Below are 16,999 nucleotides of genomic sequence, written 5' to 3'. Positions count from 1 at the left end.
GAATTCGACACATAGCATTGGGCCACTGCTCTCATTTTTGCCTTCGTATACTGAATAAGCGCCAGATAACGATGCCTGACCCGATACTTCCTATACAGGGTACTTCCTACTGAGCATGTCCATAGCAAATATGGCATCAGCATACATTTGCACTCTCCAAAGACAGCTTCCAACAGTTCGCCATGGGGAAAACCCAGACCTGTCTTTTCCAGGGACATTAACCGCTGGTGTGCAGAATCAGAAGTACAATGAACTAGACTTGCAGGCATACACTGTGAGAGTCTACCCGCAGCCTCTCTCTTTTTCTTTTGAAGGTCAGTGTACCCGTAAGCCTTTCCAATTGCTCAAATCCAAGCAAAGTTTCCCTGCCATCAGTCCCTCATGCTGCAGGAACTGAATAACCACTGTTCTTTTTACAGTCCCTGCTGCTTTTCAAAGTGGCAGATCCTGTGCTAATTTTAAAAGCCCATAACTAATTTGTTCCAAGAAACATTAAGGGCTGCCCAATTCTTTAAGGACTGCCCAATCGCCGAAGTCTCCGAAAGAGTTGTACTGGTGGCCCCACAGGGAGAGCCCAATTATGTAGAAATTCCTCCCAACTGAGATCAGGCAAACTGCAGCAGCTTGGTAATTATTATTATTATTATTATTATTATTATTATTATTATTATTATTATAGGCATCTTAAGTATAAGGATGCGGGTGGCGCTGTGGTTTAAACCACAGAGCCTAGGGCTTGCCGATCAGAAGGTTGGCGGTTCGAATCCCCGCGATGGGGTGAGCTCCCGTTGCTTGGTCCCTGCTCCTGCCAACCTAGCCATTTGAAAGCATGAAGTGCAAGTAGATAAATAGGTACCGCTACAGCGGGAAGGTAAACGGCGTTTCCGTGAGCTGCTCTGGTTCGCCAGAAGCGGCTTTGACATGCTGGCCACATGACCTGGAAGCTGTACGCCGGCTCCCTCAGCCAATAACGCGAGATGAGCACCGCACCCCCAGAGTCGTCCGCGACTGGACCTAATGGTCAGGCGTCCCTTTACGTTTATTAGGCATCTTAAGTAAGCTTTTCTGATGTTGTGGTTATTTTTAATTGATTTTATCCGCTGTATCTCTTTTGTAGCCTAACTTAAAACTACGGTTTTATGTGGCGTGTGACTTGTGACAGCAAACAAATGCATAAAACCATTCATTGCTCAGAGCTAGGTGAAGGTGCACCTCTTCTGCTACAAATGCATAGAGAGAAAAATGATTGGCAGTTGACATTGGAATGAAAGTGACAAATTCCACAGATAAATTAAAGCCAGCATTCCTTAAAAGGAAGCTAACCCAGAGTCCACACAGATGTAATTGGATGCAGTCGGACATCTCTTGTCAAATACTTGTCTTTGCCGACTAGACCTCAATGCCTTTGCATTTTGTGAACTGGACAGAGTGGCACAAGGTGACAGCAGTGGACTTCAAAGCATGATTCTGGGATGTTGGGAGCCAGGCAGACACCCCCAACAAGACTCCTATATATGTGTGGTGAAGGTGCATGAGAACGCCTTGGTTCTCAAACGCCTTGGTTCTCAAACGCCAAAAACCCGGAAATAAGTGTTCCTGTTTTCAAAAGCTGAACATCCGATGCAGCTGTCAGTTATTGTTTCCGGGGCGCCTGCACCAATCAAAGCTGCGCCTTGGTTTTTGAACATTTCGGAAGTCAAACGGACTTCCAGAATGGATTAAGTTTGGCTCTTTTGTTTTTGCTATTTATTTTGTGTTTTTGTTTTTGAGGCTTTTTCAGTTAATTTGTTTTTGTGACTGCGTAGAACTCAGTTCAGCTACTGATTGATTGTGTCCTGCGGAAATTGATAAAAGCCCCCAATCCAAACAATGACTATCATTAGTGCAGGTAAGGAAAAAAATAATTTTAACTTTTATCATCTACAATACTGTCTTATTTATTTTATAGTACAGTACGTTGATTATTGCTTTCATTTTATGGATCAATGGTCTTGTTAGTAAAATTCATGTTAAATTGCTGTTTTAGGGGTTGCTTTTAAAAGTCTGGAATGGATTAATCCATTTTGCATTACTTTCTATGGGAAAGTGTGCCTTGGCTTTGGAACGCTTTGGTTTTGGAACTGACTTCTGGAATGGATTAAGTTTGAGAACCAAAGAACCACCATACTTCTCGAAGGGGCTGTGCCTCATCTCCTGCTGGCAGCTGTGCAAGCCAAAGGAACAACCCCAGCTTTTCCAAATCTTTGCCAGCTTACAGAGTTGAAGGAATTTCACACATCTGTTTGATAATGTGCCATCACCAGGGATTGAGATGCAAGGTCCAGAAAAGAGCAATTTCAGATTCTAACTAGTCCCGCACAAGCAGCTACAGAATGATAAGAAGGATCGTTCGTTTTAGTGACTTTATATTCATTACAGGTTGCTACCGGTACTGAAATTTCCCTGCACCTGAATGAACCTTGTAGCATGGCTGTTTCTTTTAGCTGGAACAGAAGAGGTTGAATGTTTAACAGCCCTGAGAAATTCGGCATACAGCACAGGTGCCTAATTTGATCTTGTTTTCTCCAAAGCGTGACCTTTAGAGAGCAGCGCAACCCTCAGAATCTAAATGTGCAAAGAACATCCATGTATCAATTGAGTCGGCACCCTGCCAGTAATTGATAGCAAACAAACAGACTTTGGTAGCTCAAACAAACCTTGTCGAAACGGCAAAAGATCTTGTGCAATCTGCCATTCTCCCAAACAACTTCACTAGGCAGAAATCGTTACAACTGACCTACTCTGAAAGCAATTACTGCAGCTTTCACAGTACAAATAGCACCACAAAATGTCTCCAGCATTGCTGGCAAGACCCAAGGGGAAAAGTGAAAAGTTCTGCTAGAAAATGAATCTGCCCAGATCTCAACTGGTCCACCTAAAAAGGGACACCAGGATACCTCTAAGAGGTCAAGGACTGGAGAATTTCCAATAACAGCCTATAAATGATTTACTTGCTGTTATGTGTTTGTGGGTGCCCTGAACCGCTGCAGACTCCTGGGTGCTGGGGTTTAATCAGTGCCTTGAGAACGAAGGTGAGCAGACAGATGTTGGAAATTAGTAAGGGAAAAAATGTAGACTGAGCTGGTCCTTCCAGGCTGGGGCATCGCCTGGGCATAAGTTGTTAAGAAATGCAAGGATGTTGATGGACAGTCATCAGCGCATCAAGGGAAGACCCTGGAATCTGTGAGACAGGGGTTGCCAGGGTTACAGCAGGCAGAGAAATGTTTAGCATTCCAGTTTAGCCTAAAGGTAAAACAGTGTGGCCATGCTGCACGTGGCTGGGGTTGCGTTTTGCAAGGGTTTTGAAGAAGGGAGGGAACAGAACTGCATGCAGGGCTGGCTGGGAGAGGCTGGACCAAGAGACCAGGGAGCATGACTGGCTTTTGCTCTGGCCCCAAGCTTGCTGAAGCTATGGGAGAAGCAAAAAGAGACACCATGTTCTGCACCCCCTCCACTGAAGGCTTCAGGTGTGAATAGGTTTACAGGTGAAACTCGGAAAATTAAGAATATCGCCGAAAAGTGCATTTATTTCAGTAATGCAACTTAAAAGGTGAAACCAATATATGAGATAGATGCATGACATGCAGAGCAAGATATGCCAAGCCTTTATTTGTTGTAATTTTAATTATTTGTCATTAGGCGGGTCAATTATAAATGGAATGTAATTAATGAAATGTAATAGCGATGTTTATTTTTGTTTATTTTTTTGCATTATTGTAACTATTTGTTTTATTACTGTGGAATTTCCAGAAGAAAGCATTTGTAAAAATTAAAAGAAAAAGAAAAAATAATAAGTTGCATTACTGAAATAAATGCGCTTTTCGACGGTATTCTAATTTTCCGAGTTTGACCTGTAAATAAACCATATTTCTTAAATACACTACAGTCTCATGCCTAGTCCTTAAAAGCTTAGTGGGCAGTGTGCAACCTGTTGGGACATCTTCATTGCAGCTCTGAATGTCTCTTGAATGGTTCCTTAACACAAGAAGCCATGTGTTGCCATTACAGTGGTACCTCTGGTTAAGAACTTAATTGGTTCTGGAGATCCGTTCTTAACCTGAAATTGTTCTTAACCTGAGACACCACTTTAGCTAATGGGGGCGCCTGCTGCCTCCGTGCCACCGGAGCACGATTTCTGTTCTCATCCTGAAGCAAAGTTCTTAACCTGAGGTACTATTTCTGGGTTAGCAGAGTTTGTAACCTGAAGCATTTGTAACCCGAGGTACCACTGTATACCTGAAACAGGACAAAGTTACTGTACTAACTAACTCCAATGCTTCAAACAAAATAAAAATAAAAATTCCTTCCAATAGCACATTGTTGTTGTTGTTGTTGTTTAGTCGTTTAGTCGTGTCCGACTCTTCGTGACCCCATGGACCATAGCACGCCAGGCACTCCTGTCTTGCACTGCCTCCCGCAGTTTGGTCAAACTCATGTTCGTAGCTTCGAGAACACTGTCCAACCATCTTGTCCTCTGTCGTCCCCTTCTCCTAGTGCCCTCAATCTTTCCCAACATCAGGGTCTTTTCCAAGGATTCTTCTCTTCTCATGAGGTGGCCAAAGTATTGGAGCCTCAGCTTCACGATCTGTCCTTCCAGGGAGCACTCAGGGCTGATTTCCTTAAGAATGCATAGGTTTGATCTTCTAGCAGTCCATGGGACTCTCAAGAGTCTCCTCCAGCACCATAATTCAAAAGCATCAATTCTTCGGCGATCAGCCTTCTTTATGGTCCAGCTCTCACTTCCATACATCACTACTGGGAAAACCATAGCTTTAACTATACGGACCTTTGTCGGCAAGGTGATGTCTCTGCTTTTTAAGATGCTGTCTAGGTTTGTCATTGCTTTTCTCCCAAGAAGCAGGCGTTTATCCCAAGAAGCACATTAGAGACCAACTAAGTTTGTCATTAGTAGGAGCTTTCGTGTGCTTCATTTTGTTTCAACTACGGCAGACCAGCATGGCTACCTATCTGTAACTAATCCAATGCTTCAGATTCACACTGCAATAGCTCACTAAAGATTGCTACTCTAAAGTCACATTTGCAGAAGACAGGGATCATTCATCGCTGTCTCGTCTTCAGCATTATATAAGCACACCTGACTAAACAGAAATTTTGTGAAAACGGATTTCAGGTATGCAATGAAAACCAAGGGAGACGATCCATTCATTGCTTTGTAATAACCTTCAACTGACAAAGATAAGCCCAAGTTAAAACAATGTTTGGTTAAAAACCCATTTTAATTATGTTTTCTCTGCAGCAGACCAGCTGACATTTAACTGCTTATTTTGTTTGGCAAAAAAAAAAATCAATTGACTGACTGACGGAGTTAATTTGGCGGAGAAAATTACTGCAACTTATTCTAGGCCAGCCTTTGGGATAGAGGACTAGGCATGTTAATATTACAACAAAACAAGTTATTGTCTACTAGATGTCGGGTAAAGATAGGAGTCAAGACTAAACTATGTCAGTTACACTTATAATCAGAAGAACTTAGACTTAATTGGGTTTGAACCTTTTCACATTCATTGCTTTCTGTATTGAGGGTAATTTATATGTCAATGTGGTACCCTCCAGGTTCCTGATTAAGTTTATCATCATTAATCATTGTGACCTTATAAAACAGTCAGCAATCCATCAACATCCTTACCGCAATCACCTCAGAAAGGAACAGATTTACAAAATCAGCGTTGAATCACCAAAAACCACCCAATTCACACCCTAACCAAAAACTGAAGCCTAAACTCGTCATTTCACAGGCACAAACACTATAGGGATTCATAATAGGGCATTTTTTAGTAACAGCACCCTGGCTCTAGATTATGGTGGAATCAACATTACCTAATTTTCAGCTCAAGATGAAAAACTCCACTTATCCAGGGCTTTTGACTATATTAGCCTAGTTATAAAATGGGACAGACTGTTTGAATTGAGCAGTAATTTTATTGACTGGCTTTATGTATTTTGTGACTTGCCCTGTGGTCATTTTGCAATGAAAGGGGTGATTTTTTAAAATATATATAAATAAATAAATAAATAACACTTTAAATTCCAGTCATCAGGTTGCCTTGATGCCCAGAAAATTTAAGCAGGCAGATAAAGATTTGAACAGATTTTTCCAAGGCACGGTATCAACCCCAATCTGGGGTTTATAGAGTATATCAGTAATAACTGCAGCATAATTTGCAGCACAGCGATGGGTTTCTGTGACCGGCAGGTCTCAAGTTGTCTAGCTGCCCAGAAATTTCATGCTGGCAGATAAAGATTTGAACAGATTTTTCCAAGACACGGTATCAGCTCCAATCTAGAGTTTACCAGTAATTGTAACAGGACTTGCAGCAAGGCAATGGAGTTTCCATGGCCAATAGTGCCACCACTATATGCTATAAAGTACTACCAGTGGATGCTTTTGAATTATGGTGTTGGAGGAGACTCTTGAGAGTCCCATGGACTGCAAGAAGATCAAACCTATCCATTCTGAAGGAAATCAGCCCTGAGCGCTCACTGGAAGGACAGATCCTGAAGCTGAGGCTCCAATACTTTGGCCACCTCATGAGAAGAGAAGAATCCTTGGAAAAGACCCTGATGTTGGGAAAGATTGAGGGCACTAGGAGAAGGGGACGACAGAGGACGAGATGGATGGACAGTGTTCTCGAAGCTACGAACATGAGTTTGACCAAACTGCGGGAGGCAGTGGAAGACAGGAGTGTCTGGCGTGCTATGGTCCATGGGGTCACGAAGAGTCGGACACGACTAAACAACAACACTACCAGTGGAATTGTTACGTACTTGAGAAGAGACAAGAGTATCTGGGGAAGGGGAGCTGGATGACAGTGTGCACTGGAGAATTCGGGGCAGCGTTCATTCCCAGTTTATGAAGCTGTGCACAAGCACCACAGAACTTGGTTCCTCCCTCTACTCACATTCACATCCCACCATGAAGGTACAATGACAATCGCCTTCTAAATCCAGCCCACGGATGGTCCGGGAATCAGCATGTTTTTACATGAGTAGAATGTGTTCTTTTATTTAAAATGCATCTCTGGGTTATTTGTAGGGCATAGGAATTCGTTCATATTTTCCCCCAAAATATAGTCCGGCCCCCCACAAGGTCTGAGGGACAGTGGACCGGCCCCCTGCTGAAAAAGTTTGCTGACCCCTGCTTTACAGCATATCCAAAAGGACGAGGCCGTGCCCGAAGGAACGGCCAGGCCATTCAAAATTTCAAGTGTGAAAGACAAAGAACAGAGGGAAGGGTAATGAGCAATACATCTGGTGCCTAGCAGATTCTGTTAGCAATCATGCCTTTCCATTTATGTAATCTCTGTTCCATTTAAAGAGTTCGTTGCAATCACAACACAGTTATAAGAAGAAAGTATAGATTGCCTACTGACACAACAGTCATATCCCAAAATTAGAAACATACAATATGCCAAAAATGAAGGATCTTGAAATACACAAGCTGGTATCTAACCTACATTTTCTGCACCTGTGCGCTTCTCAAACATTGGCTGGGATCCAAACTGCTCTGCATGGTGTTTGCCACATGCAGGAGACTTCAAGCTCTCCAGCCTTTCGTAGAAACCTCATATCCGCCCATGCCCACCTCTAAAGGTCAGAACACCTGCCAGAGGAACACCCCACAAGGGAAAGGAGCTACCACGGCAAGGGGGGAGGAACTGGCAAAAAAAAAAACCCAAAAAAAGGAGATTTGGAACAGACAAAAGGAAGTATTTCTTTGCACAGTGCAGTTGAACAATGAGATTTGCTAACAAAGATTACCAACCTAGGTCTCTCTAAAAGGTGATTAGACAAATTCATAGAGAAGACGCTGTCAATGGCTACTCATCATGATGGATGTGTAATACCCTCCTCCAGTGGGCATCATGCCTCTGAACACGAGATGTTGAGGAGTCCAAATGGGGAGAGTGCTATTGCACTCGTGTCATGCTTTTGGGGCTTCCCTTGGGCATCTGGCGAGCACTGCAAGAGCGGAATGCTGCTCCAAATAGTCTTAGGTCTGATCCAGCATTGTTCCGCACCCAGGCTTCTCTGGGTCCTGGGCAATGCTTCATGACCACAAGTCTTTGGACCACAAAAGTTACTGCAAACAGCAGCATTCCACCAACTAAAGAAAGTCGCCATGTACAAGTCTTCCCATCAATACACATGTAAAAGACAAGTGACAAGGAGGCTGCATTTTTACTCTGCTCACCGATCAATCTCTCAGTAAATGATGTGTCCTCAGTCACAAAGGATCAACTCCTTCATGCAACATCAAAATGTAAGAAGAGCCTCTTGATCAGAACAAAGGCCCATCAGGTCCAGCATCCTGTTCTCATAGTGCTCAACCAGATGCCCCAATGGAAGACCTGAGGGCCACAGCACTTGCCCACCTGTGATTCCCTGGAACTCATAGGCATACTGCGGGGATGTGGAACGTAGCCATTGGGGTTAGTAGTCATTGAAAGTCTTTTCTTCATTAATCTTTCCAATCTTCTTTTGAAGCCATTCAAGTCGAGGGACTTCATTGCCTCCGAACTAGCCAAACAAACAAAAAACTCCAAACGCTGCAACCTTGCCTCATATGGGAGTCACACACCATCCCCTTGATCATTTCTGTCACCCTTTTCTGAAGCTTTCCCAACTCTATAGTATCTTTCTTGAGAAGCAACCAGAACTGTACCCAGTATTTCAAATATAGTCCCACCATAGATTTGTACTGTGGTAGCGTTTTTATCAATTCCTTTCCTAGTGGTCCCTAGCCTGGAATCTTCCCTTTTCACAACAGCTGCACCCTGAGACAACAACCAGTAGAAAGGGACAACCAAGGGACACTTTGAAAACTGTCTGTCACCAAACAGAATCTATACCATGTTGGTATGTCAGTAGCCATATGTCAATACGGTTTTGGATTTTTTGTTGCCATCATATGCAAAAATTCTGTAACCCTGCAAGGCAATACACACATCAGGGCTAAGATTTTCACTATCATTATGCTTTTAAAAATATTGGGAAACAAAGGAAGAACATCAATCACATAAGTACTATAGTGCAGTGGGATCTGGATCATAGTGTGCACATAACAAATTTGGGCTTTACAAAAGTGGTAATACTTTAGCCTAGATTAATGAAGAGTTACCAATTATGAATTCACTCAACTATGTCTCTAATGGCAAAAGCAGATGATAAGATTGTGGATCCGTATCAACTGGGTAGTATGCCAAGCTCCAGGGGGTTTCCAGAACTTCCTTGGACAACAGCCCCACTCAATCCGTATTTAGGAACAACCACCTACGTAGCACAAAGAGGTTTAATTGCAGGGAGGCTGCAAATAAGTCTCCAATATACACAGAACTCAATGCTTTCTCTAGAAAATGGCTGTCAACCCAGAATCTCCCAAAAGCACAGCTGGCATCCAGAACAAAGGAGAGAAGTAAAAAACTAGATATTATTTTAGGGCAAGCATAGATGCATATGGTGATTATGCACATATTTAAGGTTAAATCCATTTCAAGTCATTCCAAGGTTCGTGCACGTTGAAGGGGATGTCAATAAAAGCATTCCATGCAACTTTACATAAAAAGCCCTTGTCCTTGTTCTAATGGGGTTCTGTTTGCATCCGGTCTTTGCCAAGCGTATCTACAACTAACCAGACAAGTATCTGGCAGTTCATCAGTGCTGAAAAAGCAACGGGGGGAAATGGAAAAATTGGGAGCCCGCTTCTAGATGCCTTGAGAAGCAAGCCACGGAGTCAAGAGTCCATGAAAACATAACAGCATCATCTCCCCAATAAAGACACACTCCAAAGAAAGACCAGGGCACACATCCAGCTGGGTGTGAATAGGAACCTTAGTTTTATCACTCCCTTAGTACCTTTTCAGCACATTAATTCTCATTCTCATAAGTATCCCACAAATCAATTTGAACTTGAGTTTCGGAGTAAGACAGCATCTCCAACATTCAAATCTGATGTTTCTGACCTGCATTTATAATCCATTCTCTCAGAAAAACAACCCTACAGAGGTTTGCACATTTTGATTATTTACTGAATCAGAGGTTAAAGTTCGCTGAAAATCACAGCCTAGCAAATTTAGAAACTGTGCACTTGGTCCTTCAGCCCGACATCATGAAAACAAGAGCAGAGTTGCTCTCTTGAGTTCACAGTATGCATGTGTGGTACCTAAGCTACTCTGTAAGGGAGGGTCGCAATGTGAGAAGCTACATCCAGAGTAATATTGGGCAAAAATTACAAGATTTAAGATGACAACACTCTATACGCAGCATGGCACCAAAAATTGAACTTGTCATCAACTTTGCATTCTGCTCAGCTGAACATATGAAGCTGCCTTACACCAGGTGAGATTCTTGGCCTATCTAGTTCAATGCTGTCTACACTGACTGGCGGTGGCTCTCCAGGGAACGTTCCCAGCCCTACCTAGAGATGTCAGGGATTGTAGCTGGGATGGAAGCATTCGCTTCACCACTGAACCAAAGTGCTTCCATAAACCTGCGAAGTGGCTGTCTTCCCATTCTTCCTATTGAAGAGTTCGGTACAATTTGAAAACTTGCCCAAGAGCTCAGTTCTAAAAGAGAAGCATTTTTCTCTAGCTGAAGAGCACACAAGCAGAAGCCCCATCAAGGACCACTGCCACTTACAGAAGCGTGTTTTGAGTTCTTCCCTCCAGTAGAAGACCAGGACTCTCGGCGCTACAACAATGGGTGTTGAATTTTGGGCCGCTTGTGATTTGCGAATGACAGACACACAATTCAAGTATTTTAATCACTGGAATACTGTACTGTCTGTCTGAAGCATTCACCGGGGAGGTGATCCCAACAAAAAGGCTTCACAATTTGGTATGAGGCACCAAGTGACTTATTTGTGGTTAGAATGGTTGACTGATATGTCCAAAACAACACGGATGTTAAAGAAGAGCTACAAAGTGCTTAAGTCACAAGATTACCAAATAATTGGGAGGGTTACAAATATTCAGAGCACCATGCCTTCAAAATGACTTCAGCAAACAGGATGTAAAATTCCTTAGTGTGCATTCTGAAGCTGTCTTGAGTTGCAATACCTTAAAAGTCATTCAATTCAGAAACATTTGTTCCATGTAGTTATGGCTACATGATCCCAGACAGCAGAACCCCCAAAGGTGTGGAATCTAGCAAAGGGAAGGGAAGAATCATAGAATCACAGAATCATAGAATCATAGAGCTAGAAGAGACCACAAGGGCCATCCAGCCCAACCCCGACAAGCAGGAAACACCATCAAAGCATTCTTGACATATGCCTGTCAAGCCTCCGCTTAAAGACCTCCAAAGAAGGAGACTCCACCACACTCCTTGGTAGCAAATTCCAGTGCCGAACAGCTCTTACTGTCAGGAAGTTCTTCCTAACTTGTGTCTGTCTTATCACTGGGAGTCCCTGAGTCCTATTGTTTTCCTGGGGCAAGGGGATGGCCTTCTTTATCCACTTCCTGTATGCTGTGCTCCATACCATATTGCTCCAGCACCTCCAGTGTCAAGCAGACGAAAAGCTCTCGTTTCCATAAAAAGCTCTCATTTCCATTAAAAGAAGTGAGAAAAGGGAAGCAAGGAACCAAGACTCAGTGAATACTACACATTTGGTGGTAGGACAGGGCAGGTATCCAAAAATGTTGCATTTCTCAGTTTTCCCCAGGATGTAGGGAAGTGACTTCACGAACATCCATGTTTTAGTGCCAAGAGTATTTAAAAAGGAAAGGCCTGGCCATTATCACATCAACAGACTGGGTGCAGGCATCAGCTTTACCGCTCAGAGCAACAAACAAGAGCAGCAATCAGATAAAAGAGAGAGATAGTCATTATTGCTTTGGAAAGAAATTGCTTACGTGATCATTTTTACAAAACCTTTTTACACAAGCTCAGAGTAAAAGACCAAAAAGCTCCACACAGCAGCAAATACTGCTCAGGCCTGGCGTAACTCTCTTTCACCTTCCTACTCATAAAGTCAGAACATTTATTTTACTGTCTTACCCAGGGTCCCCAAGGCCCAGGGGCCGGATGCGGCCCAATCACCTTCTAAATCCAGCCCGCGGACGGTTCGGGAATCAGCATGTTTTTACATGAGTAGAATGTGTCCTTTTATTTAAAATGCATCTCTGGGTTATTTGTGGGGCCTGCCTGGTGTTTTTACATGAGAAGAATGTGTCCTTTTATTTAAAATGCATCTCTGGGTTATTTGTGGGGCATAGGAATTCGTTCATATTTTTCCCCGAAATATAGTTCGGCCCCCCACAAGGTCTGAGGGACAGTGGACCGACCCTCTGCTGAAAATGTTTGCTGACCCTTGGTCTTACCACACCATAGCATGGAAGTCTGCAGTTTATAGGAGTTAACATCTCTTGCAAGCACCAGTAAGTCAAATGTTGTGCTGACTCTACAAATGCTTCCCATTACTAGTATTTACCAGCACACCAGAACCATTATTTCCACAGCTGACTGTTACTTAGACATGTAGCCCCAGGATACAGTCCTGGAAGGAGTCAAGCATATCCAATCCTCGCTTATCTTCCCCTCTCTGCTTCCAGCACGGACACACAATTCCTTAGAACTATTTCTACACAATTCACAACGGAAATCAGTGGAGGTTATCAAACAACCGTTTTGTAAGAGGGAAAAAGAAACCTTGCTGAACAAGACTGAAGGATCAAGCCCAGCTTCCTGCTCTTCGTAATAGACAACAGATGCCACCAGGAAGTTGTTCCTCTAAGGGAAATCAGCCATCAAAACATTATAAATTTCAGGTCATGAGCTGAAACAGAAGATATGCAAAAACTAACAGCATGCCCTCTATCTCAAAACATGGAACAATAATGTATGCATTCCTAATTTATTTTTTTTAAAAAAATCTGCCCAGTTTACTGCACTTTGCAAAGCAGGAACCTGAAATAGTTGTTCTAACTCCAGCAGCTCTCATTGGTGGGTTGGTGACTTTTTTAAATAATACCCCCTCTGCCACTCAAGGGTGTTTCTCAATTGGTCCAGCAGGCTGGATCCTCAATCCTTTGCACAACAACAACATGAATTCCAGGCTATGCTTGGGGAGAATGAGGTGAGCAGAGCAGCATTAGTATGTTTCAGCCACCATTCCTATGAAGACTTCCCCAACCTCATCCACAAGATGGCCATACTCAAACCCATCAATTCTCCATTCCATTATCCAACTTAATACTGCCCCCGGCAGCTCTGAACTTTTGACTAGACCAAGGGTTCCCAACAAAATTTTCTCGAGGACCCCTCATCGAGCCGCTATTGTGACAAGGACCCCCATTAATTCCTAATCCTAAAATTAAAAAGTGAGAGCCAAATTAAGAGTCTTTTTATATTTTATATTTATACGTTTTTTACAGTTCTTCCTCTTCATCTGTAGGCCTTTGTCGTTTTTGTTGTTTAGTCGTTTAGTTGTGTCCGACTCTCCGTGACCCCATGGACCATAGCACGCCAGGCACTCCTGTCTTGCACTGCCTCCCGCAGTTTGGTCAAACTCATGTTCGTAGCTTCGCGAACACTGTCCAACCATCTCGTCCTCTGTCGTCCCCTTCTCCTAGTGCCCTCAATCTTTCCCAACATCAGGGTCTTTTCCAGGGAGTCTTCTCTTCTCATGAGGTGGCCAAAGTATTGGAGCCTCAGCTTCATGATCTGTCCTTCCAGTGAGCACTCAGGGCTGATTTCCTTCAGAGTGGATAGGTTTGATCTTCTTGCAGTCCATGGGACTCTCAAGAGTCTCCTCCAGCACCATAGGAGGAGTTTTAACGAACCACTTTTTAACCAACGGTCCATTTTTAACTACGCAAACTGTAGCTTCCGTGAAAAACAACGCTTTGTTTACAAACACTACTGTTTTGCAAAGAGGCAGCTCGCGCCAGGGAGGAGGGAGGGGAATGGAGAAGACAGGGTACCTAAGACAGGGTACCTGCGCAGTAGCGCACAAATGAAGCTGACGCGCGCAAAGAATCTTGGGGAGGTGAGCGTTAGTAGAATGCGCACGCTGCCTCTTTGCAAAACAGTAGTGTTTGTAAAGCGCCACCTAACGGCATACAGCAGAACTACTGCCTCTATCTAATTCTAGTTTTGTGCTAGACTCGGCTCATGCAGGAAGCGGCCAAAACAAAAAATCTGTTATCATATGAAATATATTTAATATATTTTTTATTCTAATAGCATCTTGCGGACCCCTCTGGCATAGCTCGCGGACCCCTGGGGGTCCCCGGATCACCTGTTGGGAACCACTGGACTAGACACATATATTTCCCCCCACCGTGGTGTCACCCTTCTCTCTCTCCCCACTCTCTCCAAAACCCACCATGTCACTGAAACTTCCGACACACCTTCAGTATTCATCCATAGCTGCCAAGTTTTCCCTTTTCTCGCGAGGAAGCCTATTCAGCATAAGGGAAAATCCCTTTAAAAAAGGGATAACTTGGCAGCTATGTATTCATCCCTAGCAAACCAAGCATACATGTTGGTTTTGCTGGCGTTCATCTCTCATTAGCTTTGCATTCCTGCTATTGCAGAGGACCTTGGTTCAGCTAGAAACCTGGACATGCCCAGAGAATATGTCTACCTTTTCTGGCTTCTGTTCTGAATGAGGAACCTCTGCTCCATGAGGAGCATAATTTCATTTGGGAGAAGTCCCAGTGGTTTGTACCAGAATAAACTTCCCACAATAGTTACTAAACACAGTAATTTCCCTGCGGTGAGAGATAACTGGACCACCACATAGATTACAACATTTAGTGCGTGTCTAATTAGTCTCCAGAACTCCTACCATATCTACTGTAAATAATCACCCTTATTTAGCATTAATTAATTCAGTCTCGCAAATAATGGGTGCCCTCCAGCAAGTACCTTTCCCAGGAGATCAGATTCACCAATCTCATTTCAGCCCACACTATCCACTAGCCAGTTAATTAAGTTTGAATTTCCTGGGAAACATAGCCACCTTTTCCCATAAGGGGCATACTAGTCACCTGGTCATAACTCTGGTTAGCCAGAGCCCTGGATTATTTAGGTCACTGCGAAAATCCCAGAAGATCCAACTGCCAAGCCATTCTCCTCTGTCTGGGGAACAGGTGTTCCTTGCACTTCAACTCACCCACTTCCACAAATCCAGCTCATTTACAACTCTAAAGCTGCTAAAATGGTAGATTTTTATTTTTACTGGGAATAAGGCAACCTCAGAGCACAGGACAGTTACACTATTTCTAGCAGCTAGGTGACAAGCTAGGCTACTTGTCCTGCTACCTCCTTTCCATTATTAGCAGAATGTTACTTAAGTTAAATGTCCATAATTTTTTAAAGGGACGATACATTTTATTGACCTAGAATTTGGACTATTTCAGCAGACGATTTTGCTTTTTCGCCTTTTTCTAAGTGCTGTGAAAAAGATCACTATTTAGTGTTCTTAATCATCACAGATACTTTAAAAGACTATTAGCAAAATGCATTGGCCCAAACCTTTTGTGCGCTCTCTCCCTCTTTTAAGTATTGGACACATCTGCAGGCAGGTATTTTCATACTGATTATCTCTAGTGTCTCATTTCCATCCTGAAAACAACACAAGATGGGATGTTCCCATTTTGCAGGTGTCCAGTGGCGGAGAGCAGGCGGGGGCGGGGCTGGCATGCGTCCCGGGGGCATGCCATGCCGTGCTGCCCACAGGGGCATGTTGTGTGTGCTGGGGGTGTGGCAAGCCGCCTGTGGGGGCATGGCGCCCAGCACGGGCAGGGAGGCAGCCGCAATGACACCCCACCGGGATCGTGCTGCCGGGGGCAGTGTGCTCCCCCCCCCCACTCCTCCTCCTCCGCCAGTGCAGGTGTCACCCCATAGTTCTTAACCCCGAACTCTATGCAAGCTCCGCTATATACATTTGAGAGCATAAGAACAGTTTGCTGGATCAGGCCAATGGCCCATTTGTCCATCAACCTGTTCTCACAGTGGCCGACCAGATGCCTGTGAGAAACAAGCCCGCTCCTCCCATGAGCAAGACTTCTTCGTTCACTTCATTGGGATGGTGATGCTGTTTAACAGTCCATCCTCTCCTCCCAAATATCAAGCTCCTTTGTTTTTGAAAGCTGCATGCCAGCAAGGTGTCACACATTCACCCCTCATTCCCCATGGCAGGGGATCAGAAATCTAGAAGCCACCACTGAATGTGCATGCAACACTGTGGGCTGCAGCCACACCAAGGAAGCCAAGTGACTTGTATTTTCAATCTTTATTAGCAAAGCACTCCATTACACCAGCTCCTAAAGTGCAAGGGATATACACACCACTCCTCACTAACTACTGTATATTCCTGCGTATAAGACTACTTTTTAACCCAGGAAAATCTTCCCAAAAGTCAGGGAACGTCTTATACGCCGGGTCATATTTCTTATACAACGAGTATATCCCAAACTCTATATTTTAACTGGAAAAGTTGGGGGTCGTCTTATACACCCAGTCATCTTATACGCTGGAATATAGTTGTCTAGGCAATCTGCAGACCTGTGCTTTCTCAGACAGTTGGGACAACAGCGCTGCTACACACCTCCTGCTCTCTTAAACCCCCTTGGCCTGGTGCCCTGCACGAAAGAACCCATCACCGCCTCCTCAATGGCAGCTCCACCTGCTCTCCTCACTTCAAAGCTCCTCCTTCAGCATGCAGACAGAGGGGGAGACAGTGGAGGTGGGGAGAGAGAAGGGAATTCCAAAGGCATGACTCTCTCTGGACCCACCGCTGGCTTTTCAGTTTCCAAGACTCCCTCCAGCTCTTTTCCCTGGTCTCTGGCTGCCCAGTCTCTTCCTCTTGACTCTTCTCTGCCTCCACCCACCAGCAGCTGCTTCATTAGGGGCACAGAAACCCACAAAGCACTGGCCCTTTCTCTTGGAGCATCATCTTCCTCGCCTGCCTCCTCTGACCACACATTCCCTCCAA

At 44.0% G+C, this 16,999-nt stretch overlaps 1 protein-coding gene across 2 annotated transcripts in view; it reads right to left on the bottom strand.

Annotated features, from left to right (window-relative positions):
- Positions 1-16,999, bottom strand: part of ATRN (attractin) — a 153,275-nt gene that overhangs the window by 102,581 nt on the left and 33,695 nt on the right. The gene's annotated exons all lie outside the window — the stretch shown is intronic.

This window comes from Zootoca vivipara, chromosome Z1 (genome assembly GCF_965207765.1).
Source record: "Zootoca vivipara chromosome Z1, rZooViv2.hap1.1, whole genome shotgun sequence".
NCBI lineage: Eukaryota > Metazoa > Chordata > Lepidosauria > Squamata > Lacertidae > Zootoca > Zootoca vivipara.
The sequence above is the reverse complement of the archived record's forward strand: the minus strand, read 5'-3'. Positions and strand labels throughout refer to the sequence as shown.